We start from the raw sequence: 7,584 nt of genomic DNA, 5'->3' as shown, positions 1-7,584 counted from the left end.
CTGAATTTATAAAGAAACTAAATTACAAACTTAATTGCTACGCGGATAATATTCGAGGCGTAATATAGGAATAGGGATATTAAAAAGTTCCTCAAAGTTATTTCGGGGCTCGATTTGCAGTTTCACTTTTGTGTTAGCAAAGATTTGGCAAAATTAACGGAAGATTGACTGACCACAAATTGGGGATCGGTTGTCATGCGAGATAACATCAGAGGAATCTCATTAAATTGGAATAGTCCGATATTCGGGATTGTGTTGCGAACAAAGAATTTCACGGATAATTGCGTGAATATTTTTAACCTTTCTTATTCATCCAAAATAAAATTAAGTCTTTTCCAAAAATATTTGATGTCATTTCAATATCCACAACATGACAAATATTCTACACCATTTTGCTATAGTACAACTACGTATTTATAATATTTGTAGTAGCACTGATGTGTAACAACTGTGAAAAAAATGATATACCTACCTAAACAATATTTCGTTTGAAAAAAATAATATGCTTTTTAAAAAGTTTATGTATTTGGTTTTTTGTAAAAAGTACTTTTTACATTCGTCTTTCTTTGTGTATGTTTTATCTCTATACAAAGCAATAATTTAAAGTTTTGTTTCGAACAAACTCTGCTTATAAAGGAGAGTGCATATTAAGTGACAGATTAGTACATGTCCTCTACAAAGCAAAAAAGAAACGTGAAATTCGTGAATAGCAAACAGATGGTAGGCAAAGCGAGCGGAGCCGGGTGATTGAACTTAACTACCACGTTGCCTCCGGCGGGCGGAAAATTAAAAACTAAGGGGGACGTTTCGTAGCCATTCTTTTTAATTTCTCTGTGACTGATACGTTGTGGAATCATTAAAAATTCTCCATCACCCTTGCAATGGAAGCGGCATTCATGGAACCACTTCTATGGAATTTTCGATGGAGTTATAATAGCTGTTTGTTTTTTGTCACTTTACTGGGAAAGTGACAGAGAAGTGTCGATATGCTTTGTTGTCTTTTGTAGTGCACTTAATGTCTTATATGGAGCTGGTAAAACAAAGTACAGATCATAAAATAATAAGAAAACACATCTATGAACGCATCTACATCACACTAAAAGACTTTTATACTGACCAATAAAAAAAGTGTGTGCGTGTAACCTTTACGCGCGATTGAAGTAAAACTTCTTTGGCGTTGACGACATATATCACTGAAATGATTAAATATTAACTTAAATAAATAAATATTATATTATAATTTAATTATATTTATTATTCATGTGCTTTACAAAGATTATTTAAATGTTATATTAATATTATTCATTCGAAACAGGTAATTGAATGTCATCATAATTTCTTACGTACGAAATTATAGGTTTGTGGTAACTATAATGTGAAACATAAATTTTACTTTCTAAATTTGCTACTTTTCTTGAAAATACAGCATCTATCGTTGTACCGAAACGCGTTGTTGAATGAAGTCGAGAAGTATTCATAGATAAATCAAATTTTTCTTCTAAAAAATCAATTCACGGCTGAGATTCCTGAGAGCGAAAATTAACATTAAAATCTCCAGTTAGAATCATCGGTAATTCATGATAATTACTATTTAAAAGTCGAGAACCTTCAATTGTGAAGTGAAGTAATTGCTGATGAATAAATTTTATGATATTTGTCAGGCTAGTATTTGTAGAAATATAAATAACAACGATAATCACAGGTTGGTCATTCGTATTAACACATCGAACCAAGGCGATGTCACCAATTTGTGAAACCTCATCGGAAATTTGTGATAATATAGTTGGTGAAATATTTTGAATTGGTGTTACATTGTTCAGTGTATCTGTAGATGAATGATATACAGCTACTCCACCAGCAGTTGAGTTGGGTCGTTTGTATTGGGTAACGCAATAAAAATTTTCAATAAGAATTTGTTCGTCATTTTTCATCCAAGTTTCGGAAAATAACAGCAATGTGGACCTTTTTAATACTTTATCATTCAGATCAGAAACTTTGGCAGTTGAAGGAAAATAGTGTAATGTTACTCTCATTTACAAGGTTATATAATTCTTCCTGTTGTGTTATTAGGCGAGAATTTGAAAGTCTTTCAAATTCACACTGTAAATCAACTATTCCCCCTGGACGCTTTCTTCCATGATAAAATTTGTTATCATCGGTGTTTGAGACAATGAACAATCCATTTATATCAGTTACTCGTGATAATGCTACATATAACAGCTGCTGACTGTGACTTTTATTGTATTCATAAACGATTTGATCAAAAGTACCACCTTGAGACTTATGTATTGTAAGCGCACAAGCAGATACTAATGGAAAGTGATTTCTCTTTGCAAATATTGTCTTATTTCTATTCATTGGTACAGATGACGATCTTCATAAAATTGGGACTGCTGTTCTACTAATGTTTAGAGTTTGAATATGATGGGCAGCTTTTTTCCTAATTTTCTCTCCTATCTTACCAGGAAACTCAAGCCATAAGCGTATGATGTTATCACTGTCATCACGTTCAATATACACTAACTTTCCAACACAACCGTTGGCTAAGCCATCAGATACATCAATATTGGTTGTAATAATGTAAAATTTGTTAAGAACTAATATGATTTCATAAGGCGATCCTCCTGTATCAATAACTGACATTTTATGAAATTGTTGGCGTACATATGCTTCTTGTTCAACTGAATGACAACCTATATACATATCTGTTGCTATGGATACTACTTTGTCTTCAGCAATATTTAAAATAGATTGATTATAATCCGCAACATGTTTATTTTTATTTTTAATTTACTTATTTTAAAAGTAATAAATAAACAAGTATATTTAGAGATTTTCAAAAAATTTTGCAATTTAAAATAATGTTTTTAAAACTGTTGAATTTTTCATTCACTTTGCTATTCACAATTGATCCGTTTGAAAATTTGAAAATAAATAATCCTAATTGATTATGATATTTGCCACTAGCTGGCGTATAAGTCAAGAAGCGTGTAGTATATGACATATACTTACAACCAATCAGAATTATTATTTTTAAAGGGCGGAAACTACACAGACTTATAGTAAGCGTTACTTCCGTCAGAAAAAAAATCTGAGTTACTCCCTAGTCGCGCCTAAAGAAGTTTTACTTCAAAAACAAACCAATACTTATCCAATTTTAATTCCAATTAGTCAAACAAGGCACAAGCCAAGTCAGTAAAAATAATTCTGACGTAACAAAATAAAGAAATGTACATTACTGACTCCCTATAAATTTTTCCATAATCCTCTTAACATAATGCAAAGGTAAATTGGTTCGCTTAAATACACGCGTAATAGTATTCATAATGGTAATAAACGGGCGCCATTAGCAAACCAAATAATAATCTGCTCGAATGTACAGAAGCGGCAGTAAAAAAATATTTATCGCTCTATATAAATCCGTGTTTCGAAGTTTCTTGATTATTTATTTATAAGTAATCATTTTATAATAGAGTTCCAATAAGAAACTATTCTCTATCAGCCGTAAATACATTATTTTGTAGAAAAGTTCTACAAAAGTATATTTACCACCACTAATAATTCCATAAATATATGCAATAAAAGTAACGAAGAATAAATGTAATGTAAAACTATTTCAATACATAATATAATATCCCAACCTATTATATTTTGTATCATTGTTTTACGACTGTCAAGTGGGATGTTTCTTCTTTGTTTTAAAGTCATAGGTAGGTATCGAAAACTACAAATTGATAAAATCAATAACTATTAATTCTCTAATAACAGTTTGTTAATTACGTAATTATGCACGAAATAATAATATGACAAGCTCCATTTAGATAGTGGTGTTTCAAGTTTTTAGCCTTCCCATGATTTCAAATTGATTCAACTCTTGCTACTGCCAATTTATATGCTAGTTCTTCTGCAATATCGTTACATAAAAAAACTTCTTTTATTGTAAAATAACTTTATTAAAATACACATAAAGCTCTATTATAATCATAAATCGATTAGGAACATTGCTACAACAGACGCTAAAAAAGAACAAAGTTAACTGTATTACACATAACATAAATTAAATGTTCTACACCTTTATCTATTAAAAACATTTGCTCTTTGACTCAACATGCGTAGGTCGGAAAACAAATGTGGGGAATTCGTCTAATTTATTGTTAACAGTATATTAGTATATAAATTGGCAATTTCTTCGCCGCACCGTCATCCGATAAGATTTATTCGAGCAAGCTCTCTCGAAACCGGCTGTAAAAGGAATTAATAAGACACCCATTTGTATCTTTCGCGACATTATTATTGTCAAGTATAGAATATGGGTGCTATTTAGATAAATTGAATTATTTTTCGTCGTTTGTTTTTCGTTGTAACTGTATTGGAACATTTGTATGCCTGAATTAGCTTATCGAAACGTCTTGTTAGAATGCCTTTGAGTTTTATGTTTTTTGCTCTGTCTAGTCACTGAGGTTAGGAGAGGTCGTGAGAAGGAATAAAATAATTAAATTTAAAGTACATTATTAATTATTAAAGTAATTTTGGAAGCTACTTGAAGTGAAACTCTACAAGTAGAGTCGAATGTCAAATTACTCCAGAAATGGGGACTAAAATGAGAAATATTTACATTCCATGTTTAAAATTTGAGAAAGAAGATTAAAAATATATTTTGAATCAAGATTTTGTAAGTGTATATATACCTGCTCATATTATGCCTATTTACCATTCATTATGTATGCTATTATGGTCCATCTCGATTGAATTCATTAATAATAATTGATTTAGTTTTTGGAAATAAATGTCTCACAACACAAAATCATTAAAACACATCCAAACGTTACACAACGCAATCCCATTGTAAAACATATTTGGAGACCCACAAACTTAACAAATATTAAGCCCAGTTGAAAATAGGACATACAGTGGGTACTAGAAACTTATTCTGGTACCGTTCCAAGCGTTGATATTATTTTGGAAACATTTTGTACATTTTGCTATGACACTAGTTGTAACATCTGTTTGGCACTTGCTCTATATTATTACCTAGGGATGGCGAAATCTATGCTGTATTTTTATTTTTATTGCATGTTTCGTAAGTTTGTGTTCAATTTAGTATGAAAGATTTATAACGATGAAACTAAACTGGAAGTAAGGATATATACATGCAACATAAATTCACATTTAAAGTAAAACACTGGGTTGTCATCATAGAAATCTAAATAACAAGACACTAGAAGTCGTAAGCGCGCGTGACATTGTCGCCGCTCAGGTGGTTACCATTCCACAAGTCTGTTCGTCGCTTGGTGGTCGCTTGTTCAGTTGTTTCTGACACGTGCGTGAGTAAACATGGTGTGTTGCAGCATTTCCCAGTGCGGAAATTCTTCCATAAATTGTAATTATACTAATAAAGGAATAACATTTCACCGGCAAGTATTTTTGTTTATAAATATTGCCGTTTTTCCTTAAAATTAAACAATATTTACAAGCAATACGAATGACACAGTCAACCGTTCCTCTCATCACGTTTAGCTATACATTGCCTTTTACTATTGTCAACACCTGACAGGTCGGTTGTTATAACTGCCAGATGTTATCAAATGACAATTACAAGAAGCAATGTACTGCATTGTTAACGATAAAGAGTAAATAGTCGCAAGCTAGTGATGTGATGTGTTAAAATTTTTCGATATCGTAATACGATATTTTTTTGCCTAATATGACGACTGATGGAATAATTGGATTATATTTTAATTTGAATTCTATTTTATTTTTATAACTGATATATGTATAATTTTTTAAACTAAGTACATCGATACAATCATTTTCGGACAATTTTACTGTCGATACAGAATCACATTAATTAAATATACAATAAAGCCATAATGTAAAGGATAGGCTTCGCTTAGGTTGACAAAACTATTTTATGTTAAATAGGTATATTCTTTGTAGATTTCCACAACGCCGTCCTGACATTAAGGACGAATGGATATCCGCGACTGGGAAAAGAAATTGGTTCCCTACAGGCTATAGTAGGATATGTTCAAAACATTTCAAAGAAGATGATTTCAATGTCACAACAAAAAGACGTACATTAAGTAATTGTTATAACTCTTATAATTTTTGGTGGTCTGGCGCGGTTCTGCATCAGGTGTTCGAGATTTTCAAATTTAAACTCTCAGTTTCTAAACCCCCTCCATTTTTTTAAATATATAATGTACAGACACTGTTTTATTATTTGTATATATAGATAAATAAATATTTAAGTACGTAACATGTTTTTATTTCTTATACCTATATGTATAGTCTGCCGTGGGCCCACGATATGAGCCTACCACTGTATTAAAATCAACAACTATATATTTCTTATTTGTTAACTATCACTTAACTATCGATAACAAGGCTGATGAAGTCTTACATCACTAAAGCGTTGAATGAACGTTAATGAAATTTCAACCTTATTTCTATGCGTTGAGGTTAAAAGTTATATCTATCAAAAATTAACGCCCTCTGTTGTCGAGTAGCCGAACTTTTTCGTATTTGAAGTTTCTAAGCAAAAGGAAACAAAACATCTTACGTACCTAGGGATGTTATACTAAAATAAACCGTAAAGTCGTAAGTTAGGGTACATATTAAAATGCGAAATTTATTATTTATGTTAGTTTTCATTAAAATGAAGCTGTCCAATAAAAGGCATAGTTTACTTGTGTGAACTGTCTAGATATCGTTTTAAATGTGTGGATATTGGCGACAGTGGTTTTCATACTAATTATGACATTATAGCACTTCTATGTGTCTTGTTATTTAGATTTCTATGGTTGTCATATTAATGAGTTATTTTTACTAAAGCTGTATCAACCCTGTTAAGTTCAATGATTGTAAAAACGGTCTGTAGTTCTTAATACAAATGAAGTAAATAATTCAAACAGCATTTTAATTGTTAAGTTTAATTGGAAGAAAGAAGACACATAACTTACTAATTTAATTATGTTCAACATCCTTAGGTTCTTATTAAACTACGTCAGGCCGAATTCAGAACTCCGTTCCCTTCTCAGAAATGTCCAACTATGGAGATACCCACACATTGTTCAGAACTAGGAACCAAGTAGTCAATCGTATTTGCGACCGTTAAACAATGAGAACTTCAAGTGCTCTACGCTAAGTACTTGCTCTTCTAAGATTGCGTAAGTAGGTAGGTTATACTGGCCGTTCATCGTCTGTAGTGTGTGTACTGGTAAACGATATCTGTCAAATAATATTTTCTATTCATTTAGCTTATTAGAAGAAGATGATGAGGAGAAACAGGTGGTTTCCTATATTAGTGTGAAGTTAAAATTTAAAAAAAATCAGGTAGGTTTACTTACCTTTACTTAATGCAATAACCTCCCACCATGCATTAAAAACTAGTTTGAATGATATGGATAAGGTCATTCGCAAGGTATCTCTAATTAGCACGACTTATCATGAAAACAATTCGCGAAAATAAGCGCTTTTAAAGCAAATTGTCAAACGTTTTACCAGTACTAAGCTCTAACTACATTCAAATGAGCATGAAATTAATTCATATTGATGTACTTATTCCATACCGCTAAATGTATT

General features: G+C 31.4%; 1 long non-coding RNA gene across 1 annotated transcript; it reads left to right on the top strand.

The window, feature by feature from the left end:
- Window positions 1–5,200: 5,200 nt before the first annotated feature.
- On the top strand, window positions 5,201–6,255 carry LOC149902984 (uncharacterized). The gene is made up of 2 exons (XR_016457470.1): window positions 5,201–5,414; window positions 5,938–6,255. It is a non-coding gene; the product is annotated as an uncharacterized LOC149902984 (long non-coding RNA).
- Window positions 6,256–7,584: the final 1,329 nt, after the last annotated feature.

The sequence above is a fragment of the Colias eurytheme genome, chromosome 14, assembly GCF_061535395.1.
Source record: "Colias eurytheme isolate Ceu_HAF_F1 chromosome 14, ilColEury1 Martin Lab GWU primary, whole genome shotgun sequence".
NCBI classification, from domain to species: domain Eukaryota; kingdom Metazoa; phylum Arthropoda; class Insecta; order Lepidoptera; family Pieridae; genus Colias; species Colias eurytheme.
Note: the sequence above shows the minus strand (reverse complement) of the source record. Positions and strands in the feature narration are given on the sequence as shown.